General features: G+C 39.0%; 1 protein-coding gene and 1 long non-coding RNA gene across 2 annotated transcripts in view; one reads left to right on the top strand and one right to left on the bottom strand.

The window, feature by feature from the left end:
• Nucleotides 1-21,305, bottom strand: part of Arsj (arylsulfatase family member J) — a 72,030-nt gene that overhangs the window by 7,722 nt on the left and 43,003 nt on the right. The window lies entirely within an intron of this gene.
• LOC128106273 (uncharacterized) overlaps nt 1-21,305 on the top strand; it is a 146,335-nt gene that overhangs the window by 102,654 nt on the left and 22,376 nt on the right. The window contains exons 2-4 of the long non-coding RNA XR_008216643.1: nt 14,608-14,793; nt 15,778-15,837; nt 16,356-16,557. This is a non-coding gene — a long non-coding RNA (uncharacterized LOC128106273). The remainder of the gene's footprint in view (nt 1-14,607; nt 14,794-15,777; nt 15,838-16,355; nt 16,558-21,305) is intronic.

Below are 21,305 nucleotides of genomic sequence, written 5' to 3'. Positions count from 1 at the left end.
GTATTGGAGAGTTATGGTGATAAGAACAGTGTGGTATTGTCATAAAACAGACACATTGGTCAATGGAATCGAAGTCCCTGATGTAAGTCCACATACTTATGCATTCCTAAGTTTTTTTAAATATAAAAAGCCAGAAATACACAGTGGAAAAAGTCAGAATATTCATAAATGGTGCTGTCAAACTGGATGGCCCAATGTAGAAGAATCCAAGTAGATCCATGTTTATCACATGTGCAAAACTCAACTCCAAATGTATCAAAGACCTCAACATAAGGCCAGATACACTGAATCTGATAGAAGAGAAAGTGGGGAATAGTCTTGAGCTCATTGGCTCAGGAAAAGACTTTCTTAACAGACCATCTTAGCACAGGCGCAAAGAACAATAATTAAGACATGATGTTGTATGTTCACTCTCATATACAGATGTTAGCTTTTAAGCCTTGGATATGTGTGCTGCAACCTGAACAACCACAGAACAACCACAGAAGTTAGGTACTGAATAAGGGACCAAGGGGAAAAGAGGATCTCCCAAGGAAGGAGAAAAAGAATTTAGTGTTATGGAGAGAGAAAGAGGAAACTAGAATAGGAGAATCAAATGAGGATGGTGATGGAAGAGCAGTGTAAAAGAACAAATATGAGGGGGGAGAACCAAAAGCCTTTTGAAAAACAATATGGAAACCTACTATGGTAGAAGCACCCTAATTTATATGTATATATGAAAATAATCTAAATAGATTCACCATATAATGAGGGAGACAATGCCCCAACTAGACGTCTTATTCCACCAAGTAACACCTCCAGTGCCAAGAATGGGTTGCATCTTGTTGAGTCATTGGCCAAAGTGGTTCCATGGACTGCCCAAATATCACAGGTTATTGTCAATGCTGTTGGTTGCTCTCTACAACCTGATGCTAAGGCCCTGTTGTTGAATACAACACTTCTTTATGTTATCAACCACAGAGAAAGTCAAGCTGGTTACTAGCAGATGCTTTACCCCTATTGCCAAGTGTTCATGGTTCTGAAGGGACTCTGCATGTTACTGGAAGAGAAAGGCAATCATCACTGTCTCCCAGCTACAAACTCTGTGACCCACAGCAGTGACCTGTCTTGAAGATACACTGGTACAATAGGGACACAAACATTATGAGAATAACCAACCGCTCTTTGACTGTATTTAAGGTCTGATCCATGTGATAGAATGCATGCCTGACATTGCTAAAGTGGCCGAGAATCTGAAACTAAGTAGATCATGAAACTATTAGGGAAAACCTAATACTATTATTTTGATTAAAAAAAACCATAGCAATAAAATGACTCCTAATGACATTACTATACCCATAGATCAGTGCCGTTTTTAGCCTTCATCAGAGAAGCTTCTTCTTTCAGTAGATGAGGTGTGTATGTGTGTGTGTGTGTGTGTGTGTGTGTGTGTGTGTGTGTGTGCGTGTGCACACACACACGCATCTGTGTGTGATTGTATGTATGATGTGTGTTAAAATACCATTGAGTTTGTTTTGTGTTAATTGTGATTAGTATATAAATGTAGATTCTTCATAGATTATACTTTGAATATGCATCACCTTTGTTAAAAATACAGAAAAAAGCCTCTTGAAATAGTTGACTTTTCTTGTCTGGCTGCCATATAAAGAAAACTTGATATGACATGAGTGAATCTGGCAATTCTGTTAAAGACAGTCACCATCACTTTACTGCTAATTTAAAATAAACATGCTAAACAAGTCTTTCAGCTTTGCAGAAGAACATATATAAGGAAGTTTACAATCTTTAAAAAATGCTAATTTGTATCACTGGGTATTAGATATTATAATTCAAAGAGAATTCATTTTTGTCTGAAAATATAGGTTCAAATATCATGTTTTAAACTAATTGCACATTTAATGTACATTTACTAATGGAATATAAAATGAATACTAATAGTTCTGTGAAGATTATAAAGTCCAGAAGTACAAAATAAGCCAGTAGCTCAGTGCAAATTGATTTCAATAGGAAGGAAACAGATACAGGAGATTATAGTTTATAAATCAAGTAACAGATACTCATAATGCTCAAAACATAATTAATATTGTGTATTGAAACATGTATTCATTTATCACTTGCTTTCAGGAGACTCTGCAGTCTCACAGAATAATTCTATTTATAGGCCTTAATTTCATCTTTCAGTTAATTATACCCTGGAGGGTGGTGCAGCTGGGTGGGGGCTATCATGAGAGAAAGACTAATTTTTCATCTGGTGAATGAATGGATAAATTACTCACTTAACACTCATTTTCCTACTATCTTGCAGACACAGTGCTTACTTTAGGGGCCACAAAAATAATTAAAATGATCTCTGCTCTCAAGATATTCAGTCTAGTGGATGAGACCAAAAGCAATTAGAAGACCATCCGGTTAGCAGCAGGCACCCCAGCAGTCAGTCAAAGACTTCCATAAGTGTTTACAGGCGGGATCAGGGGACCACTCATCAGGGACCATGTTTAGAAATTTAGTGCAATCTTTGGAGTATTTTGGAGATGCCGATCAAAGGCAAGTTTTACAAGCAGTTGAAAGAATACCATAAGGCACCTGGTCAGGGGAACTAGAATTAAGACTGTTCATTCAAAATGAAGCATCATCCAAGTGGGGCTGAAGGGAAGATGAAGAATGTTCCAGTAACTGGAGTAGAATGTTCAAGCTTAAAGGTATTCAAGTGTGGCTCTCCATTGATGAATCACTTCGAATGTAAAGGATTCACACATATCTTGGTGGGACCATTGCTCGATAAAGGAAGGAAGCTGCTCAGTGACACAAACTGTATTGTGGTACAGAGCAAACTCGGGATGTCATATAGGTCATAGGCAGGCACAGAAGTGCTGTTCAAAAACAGAATGCACAACAAAACCTCTGCATTAGAAAACTCACTCAGGTGGCAGTGAGGACAGATTCTAGCGAAACAAGACATAATTGTCGGTATTCACTCTAGTTTAAGAGATAAACTATGACGGCAAAACCTGAGATTAGTTAAGTGAAGGTAAGATACAACATTTGAGTTTATAATAGACACTTGATAGGGATATAAACTCTGGGTAGGAGAGAGGGAGACACAGTGTTCAAAGAGAGTTCACACTAGAGGTTTCTACACTGAGTTATGCAACTCAGGAAGAGACATAGGCATGAAAGGGAGGGTGGTGAATCCTGATTTGTGTTGATAGAAGTACTTAGAAGAGGATATTCGCCTCAGATGTAATACTGAAGCAGGGGAGATTTGAGACTCATTAGCTTGCCGGCAGTAGTTTCATTAGACCACATAAAGACAGAATGGAGACAAGAGCCAAAGTTGGATCCCAGAAAACACCCCCGTTTAGGAGAAAAGCAAGAAGTACTAGCAAAAGGCTGAGATGAAGCAGCAACTCTGGGCTAGAGCAGGGGAGCAGAAATCAGGAACGGTGAGGGCTGAAAAGCATCAACAAGATGCGATACAGACATGTTTTAATAGCAACTGGAAGAAACACAGAAGAGGGGAGGAACTCTGTATTTTGTGAGTGAAGACACAGATGGGAAGCAGAAATGTGCAGATTGTGAACATGGACACTATTTCCAGAGGTGGTGTTGTAAGTGCTGATGGGGAAAAGTGTTGACTGCATTGCCAAGTGAAAGAAAAATGGCTGAAGCAGAGTGACTATTGTATCATAAAATGTTTATGACAAAATTGTTTAGGTTCCATGAGGAGAGGGTCTTTGTTCACTACTATATCTATACCACTTAAAACTGTATGAGGTCCATACATAATACACTTTTTAAAAAAAATTGTTAAATGAATGAATAGCACAGCATATTCATAAAAGAAAAATAAGTGACACTATGTGAAACTATTAAAGATGATTGTTTCTATGGTGGTAATAATTGTAGGAAAAGATGCTTTTATTTTCTGCTTTATAAACTGATAAACTTATATATGTGAAATTTAGACAATTGTGTTAAAATTTGCCTTTTCTACTCAGATTATATAACTCTTGTTAAGGGAACAAATGAATTTAAAATTAAAAAAATAAATATGAATGACAAAGAAATTAATAATCATTCATATCATCATTGATGTTGTGCTAGTAGGAGCATTGACTCTGAAGAAGACCTTTAGACCAAAGAAGGATGCAGTGAGCTGAACAGACTGTATTGTTCCCTCCAAATCAGAGAATATCAGCCCTTCGCTAAACAACTGAATTTGGTCAACCTTGCAAATAACATTAAAATTCCTGCCTGTGGATGATCTTTCTTGGTCATCAAACCCTGCTGTTTGTCCTTACAATTTCCTCACTGATCCCCAATTGGTTAACATCTATGACAATTATTGTTCTACATTAAATGCAGTTTTCCTTGTGGAAAAAGGGCTACAAATCACACACTAAGTGGCTCGTTTTTACAAACAATTTCCATCAAAAGGAAGATTTGTCTCTATCACATTCTCTTTTGTTCGTTTTTGGGGAAGGGAATTAATCCCTTTGAAACTTAGATTTTATATTTTTGGAAACATTCCACGTAATCCAGGTTGGTCTCCTGTACTGTCTTCCAAGTGCTAGAATTAGAGTTGCTTCACAATGCAAAGCTCTTTATACCTATAGTTTAATAATTAAGATTTCATGTGGAATTTCTAAATTACCACATCTACCAATGTGAATACCCTTTTATATGATTAATGGATTCTTCATATGATAAATAATTTTCAGGTCAAATTTTGAGAAGCAGCTCTGTGGGCACATTTAAAATTCTCTAATTTATGGACCCATTTTAAAGACACAAATATCCCATGAGACAGTGTATGCATACTTCAAAGTAAAATTTATATTTTTCCTTCTGTCCTCAATATTACCACAGAATACTATTAAATCAGTTTAAAACTTTTTCATGTTAAGTCTCTTTATTCAAAATAGAAAATATACTTAATATTAAATGTTAGACTATGCCTGACATTACTACCCTAGAAACAAGCCATGTTACAGAAAATATCCCTAACAATACCTTTGTAACAGCAGTTAGAATCTCACAATAAAATATAGTCCCTGGGAAAATTTAAAATTCTTTCAACTAATTTGAAAATATTACCTCTCTCTTTTATATGAATCAATCTATAAAGATTAATTTTTTCCTCTATAGTCACAATTGCCATACTTAAGAAACCTAAGGTTTTTTGTAGTTATGCCTTTTCTCTCTTTTTGTGTAGTGTGTGTACTTGTTTGCATATGTGCATGTGTGCACCTATGCATTCATGCATGTGGAGGCCAGAGATTGAATGTGAGTATCTTCCTCTGTTGCTCTCCATTTTATGTTTTGAGACAGAGTCTCTCACTGAAGGTGGAGCTCATCCATTCAGACAAGCTGATTGGGCAATGAATTTCAAAGATCCTCCTGTCTTTGCCCGCCCTACCTGTTCCAGAACTATGATTAGAGATGGGCTACCATGCCTGGCCATGAGGGATTTAATGTGGGTCTTGACAGTCCTCATTCAGGCTTTCATGCTTGAGCAGCAAGTGCTTTCCCAAATCAGCCTTCTCCTCAAGCCTGGCAGTTATGTGATTTTGAAAAAAATTCAAGTTATGAAGAGTTTCAGATTTATGTCTATTTAGTGATTCTGTAGCTATTAACCCAACAAAAAGTTCCATTCATGAACAGAATGTTTCCTTTTAGCTGTGGTTAGGAAGTGCTTGTCAAGCAACTGAGTGTCTTTGCGCCTGGATTAGACTGACAATATGAAAGTATCTCATTTCAAACTCATGTGGATCACATTTGTGTCTCAACTCTAAGTCATATGAAATAAATTGAAACTTAAGATGGCAGTTTCCAGAAAAACCCCTACTACTTAATTTAATAGAAACTGTATTTCTTTAGCATTCAAACATGGTGGGTACTGTAGTCCAGGTGATGGTACTGGTGGGCACAAAGCATCATGAGGATTTAGGACAAACAACTCTATAGGAAATGTTGTGATATACTAAGTCTCAAAAGTAGGAATATCTTTATGAAATGAAGCTGAGCTAATAATACAATTGTTTATTCATCATTCCAGCTGCTTTTCTTCACTTCATTTTTAGCTTATTACTTTCAAAGGATGTTTATAATTATACTGTGAAGCAGTTTCAGCTCACAATGAAGAAAATTGTTGAGTAAAATTCATATTAATTGCTATAACTAGATCTTATGGCTGGCATGACTCATATAGGTATACTAAAATAAGATGTAGGCACTATTTAACCAATATTAGGTTTCTTTAAAATTTGAAGTCGTAGGCTTTAATGTACTTGTGATTTTGGCCTTTTATTAGTATATTTTCTAAATTCTAACAATGACAATTCTTGACTTGGATAAATTCTAACAATGAACCACTTTGTATTTTTTAAATTTTTGAACTTAAAATATAATCACATTTCACTCTCCCTTTTCTTCACTCAAACACCTCCCACTATTCCCATGGATTCCTATCAAATTCTAGACATTTTTCTTTAATCAATACTGTTTTACACACACACACACACACACACACACACACACACACATACACACACACACACACACGTGTGCTTACATGAACATACGCATGTGTGTGTGCACATAAATATATAAATACAACTTCTCAATCTGTTTAGTGTTACTTGTCTATATATGATTTCAGGGCTCACCAACTGGTATTGGGTTAAGAATTAGGGGTTTCATCCTTGTAGAAAACTGGGTCTACAGCACTAGATCATTTCTTAACAGCTTAGGATTTATAATTAACATGTGATATTATGAAGCGATTCAGATAGGCAGATAAAATATAGAATTAATATATAATAAAATATTGAACTTTATACATAGCTTTAAATGAAACTAGAAAATTAGCATAGTGAAATGTATTCTTTTCCCTAATATTTATCATAAATTATTGTCCCTACACGTCCACTCCAAAAAACAGCTATTACTGCTTTGATTTTATATAGCAAGTTTTCTTTTCATTTAGCTTTTTTCTTTATGTATTTCAGGTATTTTGTTACACCTAGCTCTTAAGATTTTTAGCTTATTTTCTAGTGGTAAGAACCAAATTTAGACTCAGAAAGAAAAATAAACATACCCAGATGATCTCTGATAGATAAGTCTACTGTCTTAAACACCCTGGGAGTGAGAAACTCCCCACCCAACTTTACTCGCACAGACAGATACCTCCATCTCTGGCTGCAGGGAAAGGAGTCTGCCTTTTTTAAATCACAGAATGCATCAGCCAATATGATGATGTTAAGAAAAGCCTAAGATGGGTTGGTGATGAGTGTAAAGCCTGTGTAGGCTACATAGCCTAAAAGAAAATACAAAAGGAAAAAGAAGGAAGGAAGGGAATGAGGAGGGAAGGAGGGAAAGAGAGAAGAGAGAGGGAGAAAGAAAAGGATCCAAAGGTGCAGGCTTGGATTTTGTTCTCAGGTAAGCTGAAACTTTGGTCAAGTAGGCTACCCTGAACCTCAGCACCCCTTTGTAAAGTAGACAGTAATAATACCCTAACTTCACAGGATTTTTTTTGTGAGGTGTACGATTAAATAAAATAGAACATTTAGAGCATATTGTATTTTATAAATTTTAGACAATGGGAGTTAATAACCATGTTCCTACATCTTTTTTTTTATTCTTCTCTCATGTATTACATCCCCTCCCTCCTCCTTTCTCAGTTCCTCCCCTCCATCTACTCCTCCTCCTTTTCCTTCAGAAAAGGACAGTCATCCCAGGGATATCAACCAAACATGACATATCAAGTTGCAATAAGACTAGTCACTTCTCCTAGGTCAGTTCCACACAGGCTCCCTGGTTGCAGATTCAGTCTCTGTGAGCTCCTATGAGGCCAGGTTAGTTGATTCTGTGGGTTTTCTTGTGGTGTCCTTGACCTCTCTGGCTCCTACAATCCTTCCTCCCCCTCTTCCTCAGGATTCCCAACCTCTGCCTAATGTGGGTGTGGATCTCTGCATCTGCTCTTATCAGTTGCTGAATGAAGCCTCTCTGATGGTGGCTGGGCTAGGCATTGATCTATGAGTATAGCAGAATATCATTAAGCATAATTGGCTTTTTTTTTTTTGGCCAGCTGTGTTTGACTCTATCTTAGGTCTCTAGGCTATTCAGCCTCTCGTTCCTGCCATCCAGGCAATATCAGACATGAGCTCCCTGTCATGGTGTGAATCTTAGGTTGACCAGTCATTGATTGGCTACTCCCACAATTTCTGCACCACCATTTCCTCCTTACCCATCATCCCTTCGGTCCCTTCTCTTCCCTGTTTATTGAATGCAAATGGAGAAGCTCAAACTAGAGTGAAGCAAAGCTTGGAGCTGGCACCTAAAGCTGCTTCAGGGCAGGTGGCATGGTGCATCGCCCATTTGCCTTCCTTTTTCCTGGTAGGTTGGAATTTGCCAGCATCGTAGAGTTGCTTTCTTATTCTCTCTTTCACTGGACTGATGTGTCAGTCCCTTTAGATGTCTGTGAAGGAGTGCGAAGAGATAATCCCCACCGAGAACATGGAAAGCCATACTTCTTGCCAATTGCTCAGATTTATTTTCACAAAACAATAAATATTCTGAAAGAAGACAGTTTGCGAAAATGAGGATAGGTGTTGACTCTATAGGAATATTTACGATATGTTGTTATAGTTACCTATAAACAAAAGCCTACTCACTTGTTGTTGCCTGAATTATTCTTTCCAGTGTTAAGATGTACATTTTGATGCATTCCAAAGCTGAGACAAATTTGTTTCTGAAATTTCTCTTTGGACTGTTTTATTATAGTGTTTAGTGTATATAGTAGAGGAAATAAAGGTTTGGTAGATAATTTCTGCTGGGGTATTGTTTTTTTTTTTTGTGTGTGTGTGTGTGTTTTGTCACCACAGATAGGGTTTCAAATATTCTACAGACACTGTGCGCGTGGCCCTGGGAAGACAGAGCCATTGCTGATCAGAGGGGTCTCAGGGGAGGCACCTGTGGTGTCCACTACAGCCGATGTCCTCTCCGTGGTGCTGCCTTGCTGTCCCTCTCCTGCACCAGTGAGAGCAATCATTCATGCACTCTCCCTGCATCTTGCTGGCCACCTCCCCTTAACATTTGTGATGTCATCCCAATACCGTCCATTCCCATGGACTTTTGAGTACAGTCTTTTCTGATGTGTCTTGCTATTAGGTTCTAAGACAGAGATTCTCAAAAGTAGCTTAATTATAATTGATGGTAACATAAATTAAAATGCTCATAAAGGAATGAGAACTAAAACCGTAAAAGTTGTATTAATGTAGTTCTTATGTTATTCACAGCTCTGTTGGCTACTAAGGTATTAAGTGAGCTGAGCTACTAATGGTAAATTATGTTTTTCCTGTTATTATTTACCACTATATCATTGCAGTATTCAGTGTGACTGATATATGCTTATCAGTAACCCTGAGATTCCAGTCCACATCTTTTTTTTTTTTTTGCTTAGATATATTTTACTTTGAAATTAGCCTGTAAAAATTATGTGGCTGAAAACACAAATGGAAAATTCCTTTCTATTTTTCCATTTTCTCATTTTCACAAAATGAGGCAACACACATTTCTTACCAGACAGTCAGTGTTAAAAGAGTTAATAATATATTAGATATACATTGGAAACACAATATCAGTCAATTACAGGTTCAGCAGGGTAATCAGAATTATGGCAGTCTTAACACACTTTTTCTAGCCTGTTGCTTGTTGTCTGGTCTTGACTAATAGTAATATGTAAGATTTTAAAACATATTTACTTAATTGCTTGTGTGTGTGTGTGAGAGAGAGAGAGAGAGAAAGAGAGAGAGAGAGACAGAGACAGAGACAGAGACAGAGAGACAGAGAGAGACAGAGAGAGATCAGAGGACATCTCTGGGAAGTCCTTTCCTACTACCATGTGGGATGCAGGGACTGAACTCACATTGTTAGGCCAGTAAGCACCTGTTGAGTTGTCCTGCTGGCTCAATAAGATGTTTAAGGGAACCCCAATTTACCAACTCTAGAGAAAAAAAAAGACAAAACAAAAACAAACAACCCCCCCACAAAACCAAAAACAACAACAACCAAAAATGATAGCCGTATTATCTGAAAACACGACATAAACCCATCTTCCTTTTATGACTGCAGACCTCAATATGGTTGAATTTTCTGCTTAGGCTTAAATGGAAACACCAGATAGTGAAGAGAAATCCAGCTACCTTCAACTAATGTTGGGATAAAGAGCTGAAAAATGACACATGACACTGCTCTCCTCATTCCTCAGCCTTTGCTTTGGAGACTGTGTCACATGCACAGCAGGTCTTATTTCCTGTTTTCATGTCTATTCTGGTGAAAACCACTAAATAGGTAGAACCCCCAAGCACATGTTGTTTGGGATCTCTGGTGATGAGCATGCAGAGGGTCCTGAGGCTAGAGCTGGTGTTCTGAATTACAGTGTGATAAAAAGGTTTTGAATAGATGTGTCAAACAATGACAATGGGCTGAACCTTCTTACTTAAATTATAAAACTCTCCATTTCAAACCTAAGTGACAATATTAGGGAACAACATTTTTCAGTCATCAGGGAATGGAGTTTGGGGTGAACATTCTAAGACAGAATCCATTCTGCCTCTGTAGCAAAATGAAAAAAAAAATATTTCAAAAGTGAAAAGAGTATGTGGATTTTTTTCATAACACATGTCTACACTGAAAAACTTCTATATTTCTTCCTTCAGTTTCTAGAATAGCTGGCCCTAGTTTTTATGAAAAGTTAAAAATAAATAAAGAGAACCATTTTTTTTCCATCTGAGCTGCACTGAAGCCGAGGGATGCTTAGTTTTAGACCAGGAGACGAGGTTCCGCTGAGATCAAGGGCGCAACTGCAAACACAGCTAATGGGACTATGAGCCTCTAGCAATGAGCAGAAATCCCCCTGAGAGACTGCTGGACTGATGGGAGCTGAGACTAACTGTAAATAGATCAAATAAAATGGGCGAACCAAGCGGCTATGAAGTTTCAGGCAGAACCTTGGGCAAGCTTCTTCTCAGTGTATACAATGGGGAGTAAGAGTTCTTTATGATTAACTAAATATTGCATGCCTTCCACCCTAATACCCATCCCATCTGTGATCTGCTGGAGCCTGGGGGAGGGGGAGTTGGGGAGAGGATGGAGCAGGGGAGCTACAGTATCTCCATGACACAGGGCAGCAATGGAATGTCCAGGAAGCATCCCAATGAGGGCCCATCGATGATGGTGCAACAGAGACCAGGGTCCGGGAACCAGACCAATGATTCTTTTTGAATCATTTGACATGAATGCCTGCATGTGAAAATGTGTGGATAAAGGAGTTTACTGCATGGCTACTGTGTCACACTGCAGCTTCAATGAAGAGATTTTTCCCCTTCTTTTTTCTTTTTCCTCCTCTTAAATTTTCTTTTGCTTTATTTTGGGGTGGGGAGGGAGATGAGTGGGATGGGTGGCATGATTTGAAAGACACAGAGAATAAGTGAAAGATAAGTAAATAAAAAATTACACACCTTAATGTGAATGAAGTGTCTGTTAACTATAGTGTCCTAGTCCAGTGATTATTATTCACACTGTTAACGTAACCAAAGGAGTTTTGGTTTGTAGGCAGAGAACACCATTGTGGGTCGGCCTCATCATCTGGCTCCTTGGTTTTCCCTTTTTAAACTCATCCAAGAGGCTGAATGGACATCCATGATGGCATGGGAGTTGTGAAGGGAAGTGCATGGGCTGAGGATCCATAGAGACTGCAGAAACCCATCACTGTGTGACATAACTATGTTTTACAAAAAGTTGATAATATTTCAAAACTGCACTAGGAGTCTCATGAAGAACGAGGGGTAGAAGTTCCCCTCTCCAAGTAACAAGCCCAGGAACATGAAAGATAGAGAGAGGGATGCAGGAGAGTCACCTGGGAAAGACACAGACATGGTAAGTGTCAAAATTAGTTCTTGACTGACAGGAACCATGCTCTTTCAAGTAAGGATGGGCAAGCCTTATTAATGATTTCTCTAGTGACTAAGAACTAGCTGCTTCCATAGGAGAGAGGTGTTTCCTTCTGGGTGTTGTACACAGTTCTTCATAGTCCTTTTGGATTTTAATAAGAGATAGGAGCTTGGTATCTCTTTATTTAGAGAGCTAGAAAAATTAAAACTACCATTTGACCAATAATCACGGTTATTATTGGGGACTAATAACAAAGTAATATGAAAAGCTTTCATAGGAAAATCATGTTTGTATGAATCATGAATCTTAAATATCATAAAATATTCTTTAGAAAACATTTGGTAGCTACTGGGTTCAGATGAGATTGCTTAATCAATACAACATAATGAGTAAGTGAAACACTCTCTAGGATTGCTTTGCACTGTCCCATATATTGTGTACCCATCCAACATGTGCAGAAAACATTTGAGTGACTAATGGTGATAAACTAAAGAACTATCACCGTCAGGAAAAAATTTAAATCAACAAGTGTAAGGAGCCTGGGATAAAAGGATCCCTGGCACCTTTTGGTTCCAACTTACTGAAATTAGAAGCCTTTATCAGCACTTGGAAGCACTCGGAAGCTGAAAGCTGAACTGAATTCTCCTAAAAGAAGAACTTTGCATACAAAGAGAAATCATCAGCTGGGGAGATGATGCTGTCAGGTGTAGAGACCTGAGTTTGGAGCTCCAGAATCCACGTAATATTGGATATGATAGCATCTGTGATCCCAGCATTCCTACCATGAAGTAGAAGGCTGAGACAGTAGACTTCCCTTAAGTATGGGCCAGCTAGCTTGGTATATTCAGTGGCAAAGAACAAAGATAGCTCTGTTTCAAGCAAGGTGGAAGGCAAGGACTGAGGTTTTCCTCTTACCTACATGTGTGCCTCACACACACACACACACACACACACACACACACACACACACACACATACACACACAAACACAGGACATTAAAAAAAGAAAAGAGCGGTCATAAAGAGTGCAGAAACCTGCGTGTCACTCTGAAGGCTGACTGAAGAAAAGTGACTCACACTTAGTATTGAACTGTGGGTTAAATTCAAGTCCATGGGACATGGCTGGTGAGTGTTGTCTGCTGTGATTGGCTACTATGAGGAGGTCAGTCTAGCAAGAAGTTTACATATATTATCACATTGTTTAGTAAGAATGGAGCTTAACAACTTTAAATAACACTGTAGCTCAGGAAATCAACAAATGTCACACTCATATTTGATCTGGGAGAGGAGCAAGCTCTAGAAAGCACTGAGCAGAAAGAAAAAAAATGCCAGTAGTAACAATACACTGGGACACTAAAGCTGGGTTTACCACATGGGAGGCTTGGCTATGTCAGTATTGTGTGGGGTTATTTTATGTTCAAACAAAAAGAGATACTGTTCATAGTTTTCTGAAACACACACACACACATGCACACACACACTTTAAATGTCCATGACTGGGAAATCAAAGTGTAGGAATAAAAATTAGACATCTTACCCAGATGTGGTGATATCTGCCTATAATCCCAGCACTTGGCTGGTGGAGACAGGAGATCATGAGTTCAACTTCAACTTCTACTACACAGTGAGTTTAAGGCTAGCCTGGGTTACATGAGACTCTGCTCCTCCTTCCCCCAAGAAAACTGAAAGAATAGATATTAGAAGCTTCCAACATTGGGTGATCTTAGGACACAACAATATTTGATGGAAAGCCCTGAGAGAGGGGCTTTTGCACAGAGCTTCGCAGCCGCTGTGCTGAGCATCACTCATTTTGGCAGTACACAGAGGAGTGGAAAGAACAGGGCTGAAGTCAGCAGGCCATCTTGAAGAGAGAATGCCAGTATAATTCGTTTTATTTGCGTCCTCTTTTTCCCATTCTCTGTTAAATGCCCATGAAGCAGGAGAGAGGAGCATTCACGGTTACTCACCTAGAACTACAAAATTGGTTTCAATTGCCAGAGATGTAAATTTTAACCAAGAGCTCCAGACACCACCAAGCTCATTACACAGGCTGTTACAAGAAGCATTGCTGCTGTAGCCTAAGGAAAAGCCAGAAGCTCCAGGAACAGTTCTCCCAGCCTGGGTCAGCTTTGCTTCTTAGTCAGAAAGCAGATGCACTGGTGTTGTGGGATGTTCTGTATGGCAAATGTGTTGCTGATTAGTCATTAAATAAAACACTGATTGGCCATTGGCTAGGCAGGAAGTGTAGGCGGGACAAGGAGGAGAATAAAGCTGGGAAGTGGAAGGCTGAGTCAGAGAGACACTGCCAGCCGCCATGATGAGAAAGAGCATGTGAAGATGCCGGTAAGCCACGAGCCATGTGGCAAGGTATAGATTAATGGAAATGGATTAATTTAAGCTATAAGAACAGTTAGCAAGAAGCCTGCCACGGCCATACAGTTTGTAAGCAATATAAGTCTCTGTGTTTACTTGGTCGGGTCTGAGTGGCTGTGGGACTGGCGGGTGAGAGAGTTTGTCCTGACTGTGGGCCAGGCAGGAAAACTCTAGCTACACACTGGAGTTCTGCTTTCTCTTCCACAGATTACCTGAACAAAGGCGGCAGCAGCCAGCAGTTGGTAATCCATATCTCACACAAGATTTCCTGTTTCACAGCAGACACATGCAGACAGCTTGGTGAGTGACAAGCACTGAGTGGAGCACCTTCTTCTACACAAGTGGGACTATACCAAGGAATTCCAATGGCAAGGAGTGGCAGGAACAAGTCACATAACTGTCAGCATGCCTGGGCAACACACAGCTACGCAGTCTCATTTGAGGACCCATCAATGTGGCTATGAGGTAAGCACGATATTGATGGCATGATAGAACGTTTATAAAACCCATCAAACAGCTGCCTCCAACTCATTTCCCAAATCAACAGTCTTATTAATTAAAACCTCATCCCTTTGGATGTTGGAGAAGCACCGAGTTGCTGTTTTGGGTGTGAAACTGTAAACCAGCCCAAATCAAACACTGTCACTCAATTTTAAATAGTGTTAATTGGTAAGAGTTTGTAATCAAGGACGAAATATAATTCAACACTTGATTTTCATACATAAAATGTAAATAGGAGAGTTACTATCAAATATTTGATTATTCTTTTGTGATTAGCTATTTTTCTGGTTTAATTATGGTACATATGGTACAGTATTGTCCCATCTAGTTTTGTTTCTGTTCTTCTCTCCTACTTCACCTAATACATAGGCATGTTTTACAGCTTAATTATGAGCAATGATGGAGTTAGCACTCATCAATCACTGTTCTATTTTCACTAGGATAATGGCAAACTTTATAGTCTTTAGATACATATTCATACCCTTATAGAACACAAGACATTATAGTATTGAATGTTTTAGGATACCATGGAACCATGTAATATAAAATTGAATTGGAAAGCTCTATCTAGTGACAGAGTTCCATCTGATTATATAAAGCAGTTTTCTTTAGTCAAGTTCCCTTCCAGTGTGCTAGAATACAATCACAGAAGAATACAATTTGCTGTACATCCAAAACTGTGGGATGAACCAAGTCAACTTGGCTAAGGCAAGCTACCCTGATATGTCATCCAACTGTATTCTAGATAGGTTTTGAGAGAAATTTTATGTGAGATCAATATTTAAGTCAGTTGACTATGAATAAATCAGATTACCCTCTGCAATATGGGTGGGTCTCATGGGATCAGTCCAGCCAGCCACTTGATAGAAAGAGCACATCTTACTTGAAAACAGAAGAATGTCTTTTGACTTGAACTGCTACATCAACCCTTCCTTCTTGTGTCTCCAGCCTGCCGGGTGCCAGGTTACCCTATGGATGCTGAGGTTGTGGCAGTCACAACTCTATAAGGTAATTCCTTAATCATCCCCATCTTTCCTATTGGCTCTGTTTGTTTACAGAATCTTGATTAATGCCAACTATTATTTTGAATACTGAAAGTGTTTTGTAAAACATTTTAGAAACATATCACTCTTGAGATGACATTGATATTTCTTAAATTATTGGGGAATAAAAGTTAATACATATTATAGAAGCTTTAAAGTTAAATGTTCAGCATTATGTTGAAGGAAACTTTGCAATGTAAAGAAAACAGAATCAAAATTAAGGAAAAGAATGAAAGTTGTGTTCAACTTTATTCCACGTGTCTCCCATTAGCATTGAGCTCTCTTTGTTGCTCAATGAAAGGGTACACAGGAAAGTTGTTGGCTTCATTTAAAATTTTTAGTAAAAGAAAAGATATCTATATTTAGCTAACTGAGAAGTTTATACTTTGTCAGGACTATGTGTGAGTTTCTTGCTGTTGTGACAGACTACTCCAACAAAACCAGTTTAATGGAGAGAAGGTTTGTTCTGTATTACAATTCAAGGTTGTTGTCTACCATGGTGGAGAAGCCAAGGAAGCAGAAGCTTGAAGCAGCTCATCACATGACATCCACAGTCAGGAATACAGAAGTGATGAACATATGATGCTGCTCAGCTCCCTTATCTCCACTTTATACAGTCCAGGATCCCAGCCAGAGAATGACACTACCCACAGTGGAGAACTCTGTCTTCTCCAATGCAATCAAGGTAATTCCCCACAAGAATGCCAACAGCCCAGTCTTCCAGGTGATTCTATATTCTTTCAAGCTGACAATCAATAGCAACCATGTCAATACTTTTCCAACATCCTGGTTGGTAAGTGGAGGAGGTGGTAGAATCTAGAGCTAAAGAATCAGGCTCCAAGGCTAAACAGTCACAATAGTAGTCACTAGTCACCAGCAGCCATTTATATTAAATGTTATATTAATATAAACTCAGCCTCTTAATTTTATTGGCTACATTTTCTGTATTCAATGCTGCTTGTGGGTAGTGGCCATCAAGTAAGATAATATAGATATAGAACACTTGGTCACCAAGGAAAGTTTTATTGGCCATATTCTCTAGTGTGAGATTGTATAGCTACAAATTTCAGTTTCAGTGTTATTAGCAGGTGCAATTTGACTGTTTAGTATTTTAGTTTCCTCATATATAGTGTGATAATGGTAGGTTTTTAAAATTACTTTGGGCTGTTTAGATAATGAAAAACTGTATGAAACAGTTGATGCTTTGTAGGCATTTTTCATAACTTCACTCAAATTGTGAAATAATTTACAATTATTTTATGTGTTTAATCTGACTTTATTTAACATATTTGGTTCTCTATTACTAATGGCATCCTATAATCAGTAAAATATGAACTAATATATTCTCAGAGCAATGTATATATCTCAAATTTAAATATCAAAGTGTTATGCAATTCTCATAAGAAGGAATTCAAACCAGAACATAAGTATGGAATAGTTTGCAATGAAGATAATTTGCTTTTATTTTCTTTCATTACAATGGAAGTTTAAATATATACCCATTCCCTTTATACTATGGTGCCTTACTATAAAAATATTGACGTTTTTCTCTTTAAGGGCTAAATCAAGCATCTATCATATTTCAGTCACCTTTTGTTTTATCCTTAACTCTCCTCCTTCCCCTTCCTTTCTTCCTTCCTTTCTACCTTCCTCCCTCTCCTCCCAATAAACTGTCCATAAAATATAGATGAACAAGAGACAGTACTGTCTTTCAGGGAGTTTACAACCAAGCAATAAAGGTCAAGGTAAATATCCAGCTAGTTTAGTATGTTAGGTGCTTAAACAGTGTTGATGACAGGGTCAAACGGGAACTTAAATGTTTGTAGGTCAAGAAGTTCAAAGAAATGTTATGTGAGGAAATATTTAAGCTTAGATTCTGTGTGAGATAGAGAGCCAAGAATGGTAAGTAAGAGAAAGCACGGTTCTGTCTGGCACCATGACAGACGGCGGGACTAGGAGACCCACACACATGCCTGGGGCAGTCAGCCGGGAACTATTATGGTGAGCAAATACGCAGTGTGTATGGAAGAGAGATGGTTCATTTTCTGGGCACAGAGGCATATCTGAAGAGATAAAAGTAGTGAGGAGCGGGTTAAGGTGGGTAGTATGATTGCCACCCAGGGCCATGGTGATGTCTGACCTGAGCTTCTGCCGGGGCCCATGTCTGGGTTCATGACTCTGTTGCAGCCTGGGTCTGTGTTGATTGTCAGTGGCTCCTGATACCACCGAAGGCCCAAGGAATAGGGCTGTAAAGAGTTGGTCCCGCCCCTCACTGGCTCCAACAGTAGCAAGAACTGGTCCTACCCATTATTGAGTGAAGCACGCAGGAGAGAGGGTCCTACGCCTTACCTGGGCAGCACAACAGAGTGGACCCTGTTCACAGGGGCATGGGTGAGCTGGCCTTGAGGGCATGATAATGGGAGAATAGATTGTGCTCCTTTCATCTGCCATGTGGTAGTGTGGGTGAGGAAAGTTACCTTCCTCCCTTTTCCTCTTGCAGCAGCAGGCTCGGGGAGCTTACCTAAGCCCTCACTAGCTGCAGTTCCTCAGCAGGGAGAAAGGGCCTTGCTCCTTGCCTGGGCAGCACAGTAGAGTTGACCCTATAGACAGAGGCACAGGTATGCCAGCCCTGAGGGCATGAGAGGGGCATAGCTGTTATCACCTCTCTCATCTGCCATGTGGTGGTGGGGCAAGGGAAAGATGCCCTCCTCCTTCACCTCTGCTGCCTCTATCTGGTGAGGGAGCTGATCTTCCCACTTACCAGCTGCAGCCCTGAGGAAAGCAGGCTTTGCACCTCACTTGGGCAGCACACTAAGGCTGACCCTATTGACTGAGATGTGGGTGAACCAGCGGAGAATGTGAGCTTGGGAGATTTGGTCCCATCCCTCGTCTGCCGTATGGGTAGTGTGGGTTGGTGGGGAGAGATTATGTGGGGTGGGGTATCTGGTCCTGAGATCATAAGAGCAAGAAAGCTGTCCCTGCCCCTCACCAGCTGCAGCACTCGGGAGAGTGGCCCTTGCACCTTGCCTGGAGTCCCAGTGAGGGCCCAGTATCAATGGTGTAGGAGAAACTAGAGGCCTCAAACCAGACCAATGACTCTTTGCAATGAGCACTTGCAAGTAAAGATATATGGATAAAAGGGTTTACTGAGTGACTCACTGTGTCACACTACGGCTTCCATGATGAGATTTTTCTTTCTTTCTCTTAAATTTTATTTTTTTTGGGGGGGGAGGGGTTACAAGGGCAGAGGACAGATACAAAGGAACAGGGAGATGAATGTGATCAAGATGCATGATGTGAAAGACTAAAAGAATAAATGAAAAGAAAGAAAAAAGAATGATAAGAACCTCCTAGGAGAGGCCGTGTGACACAGACAGGCATTGCAGATAAATTTTAAGGACAGAACTAGAGATGAGGAAGGAAGGTTGTACTTGTAAAGCCTGAGTAAAACTAGCTAACTTGAGTGTTTGGTGACATGATTTTGCCAAATGAAGTCTGTACTAATGAAGGTATTTTGAATACTTGTGTTTTAGATTAATAAATAAGTAATCACCTATGAATGTGCTTGCCTAATGAATCTGGCTTCTTAAGTTCCTGTGAAAGATAGCTGTTTTCACTGAAGTTTCTAAATCCAAATACTAGCTGAGGAACCATGGAAATTGAAAAGTAAAATATCACATGATAGTATCAACAACGGAGTGTTGCTTTTCATACTATTTGTCAACACGGTTCACATATGCGTTTGATTCTACTAACTGTGGAGAAATATTCAGCCAATAAAACCTAAGGAAATACAGGCAGCAGCAAAGCCAGCTGAAGACTCAGCCTTTACAACTGTGCAATGCAGTCAGCATTTTAACCATGATGGACAGTGAGAGAACTGGATGGTCTCCTCTTGTTTAAAACAACTTGTCTCCCTGCTTTGACCAAGGGGCAGTGTGAGTAAGAGGGGAAGGGAATTAGTAATGAATCAGCAAAGGAAAAGGAAGGTAGAGGAGAGCGAGGCCAACTGATAAAGCAGCACAAAGAGAGAGCCTGGAAGAGACTTGAGCCCCTCCAGGAGGAACAGATATGGTCACCCATGCACCAACCCTCACGTACTGTATTACCAGCATTTCTTTCAATGATGTCTGAGAAACTATTTTTACCTAGTCACAATTAACAATAACCTTTGAATTTTGAAGTGAGGAGAGGCTAAATGTTTTTCCTGTGAGAAATCTTTGCCTGTGTAAGCGAGGTGTCAGGCTATGGGGATGGGAACGTTTGTCAGAAAAAGCAGTAACTGGCAAATAAATACAAGTTAAAATACGGCTGAAATGTGAGGGATATTTTCACCTGGAAGATATTAAAATGTAATTTCAGTTTCTTGTTCAAAACAAACTGAAACGTAAAAGAAAGAAAATTAAATTCTTAGTCTTAATCAGGAAAGAATAATGCTAACTCACAATAAACCAACAATTCAGAATAGAGCTGAATTTCCTCAGCCACCAGGAGCTGCCAATCAAAGGCTTACCAATTCTACTTCATTTCAGTCAGAAAGACTCTCATCAAGAAAACAACATCAAATACTCGTGAGGGTGAAGGGAAAAGGAACATTTACTTATTGTGTGTAAGAGTATAAACTAATCTATCATCTAGAGACGTTAACATGGAGGTGAGGTTATAAAACTATTAAGTGTTTTTTTTTTTCCTGTAACACTTCTAAATATATACCCCAAAGAATCAGTAAATTCACTATAGAGACAGATGAACACTCATATACATCATGACACTATTAACAATAGAAAAAATAATTATGGTAATAGCGTATGTGTTCATGTGGACCAGAAAATATGAAACACACCCTCCTGACACACACACACACAAGCACACACACACACACACACACACGAATTTTAATCGGTCTTAAAGAAGAATGAGATTAAATCATTTGCAAAAATTGGATAGAACTGGAGATCATTGAGTTAAGGGAAATAATGCAGACTCAGAAAGGTAGGTATTACATATTTTTGCTGATATGTAGAAACTATGAAAAAATAAGGAAAAAATGGAGCATGAAAGTAAAAATGGGCTACCTTTATATGTCAGGATAAGGTGAGTTAAGAAATGGTAGGAGGCGGAAACAATGGGATCCAAGTACATTATATGCCTATGTAGAAAAGCTGTAATGAAATGTGCTACACTAACAATTAAATATATACTAATGACCTTTCTAAAGCATGGTCAGTGTGTTTAGCTTGCATGATGGCAACCATACTGAATTATGGCCCCTTGACTGCCCTACAGTAATTCTATTTCAGTTGGGTTTTACTGAATATTTTCCAAGCATGCTCAAATTATATGAGCAGTGTGTGGACCTTCACATCAGACCTGGTGTCAGGTATGTGCTTGACTCTGATATTACAATAAACTAAAAACTGGGTACATAGTGGG

Source organism: Peromyscus californicus, unplaced genomic scaffold, assembly GCF_007827085.1.
Source record: "Peromyscus californicus insignis strain IS unplaced genomic scaffold, ASM782708v3 Scaffold_9__1_contigs__length_137607984, whole genome shotgun sequence".
In the NCBI taxonomy this organism is placed as follows: domain Eukaryota; kingdom Metazoa; phylum Chordata; class Mammalia; order Rodentia; family Cricetidae; genus Peromyscus; species Peromyscus californicus.
Note: the sequence above shows the minus strand (reverse complement) of the source record. Positions and strands in the feature narration are given on the sequence as shown.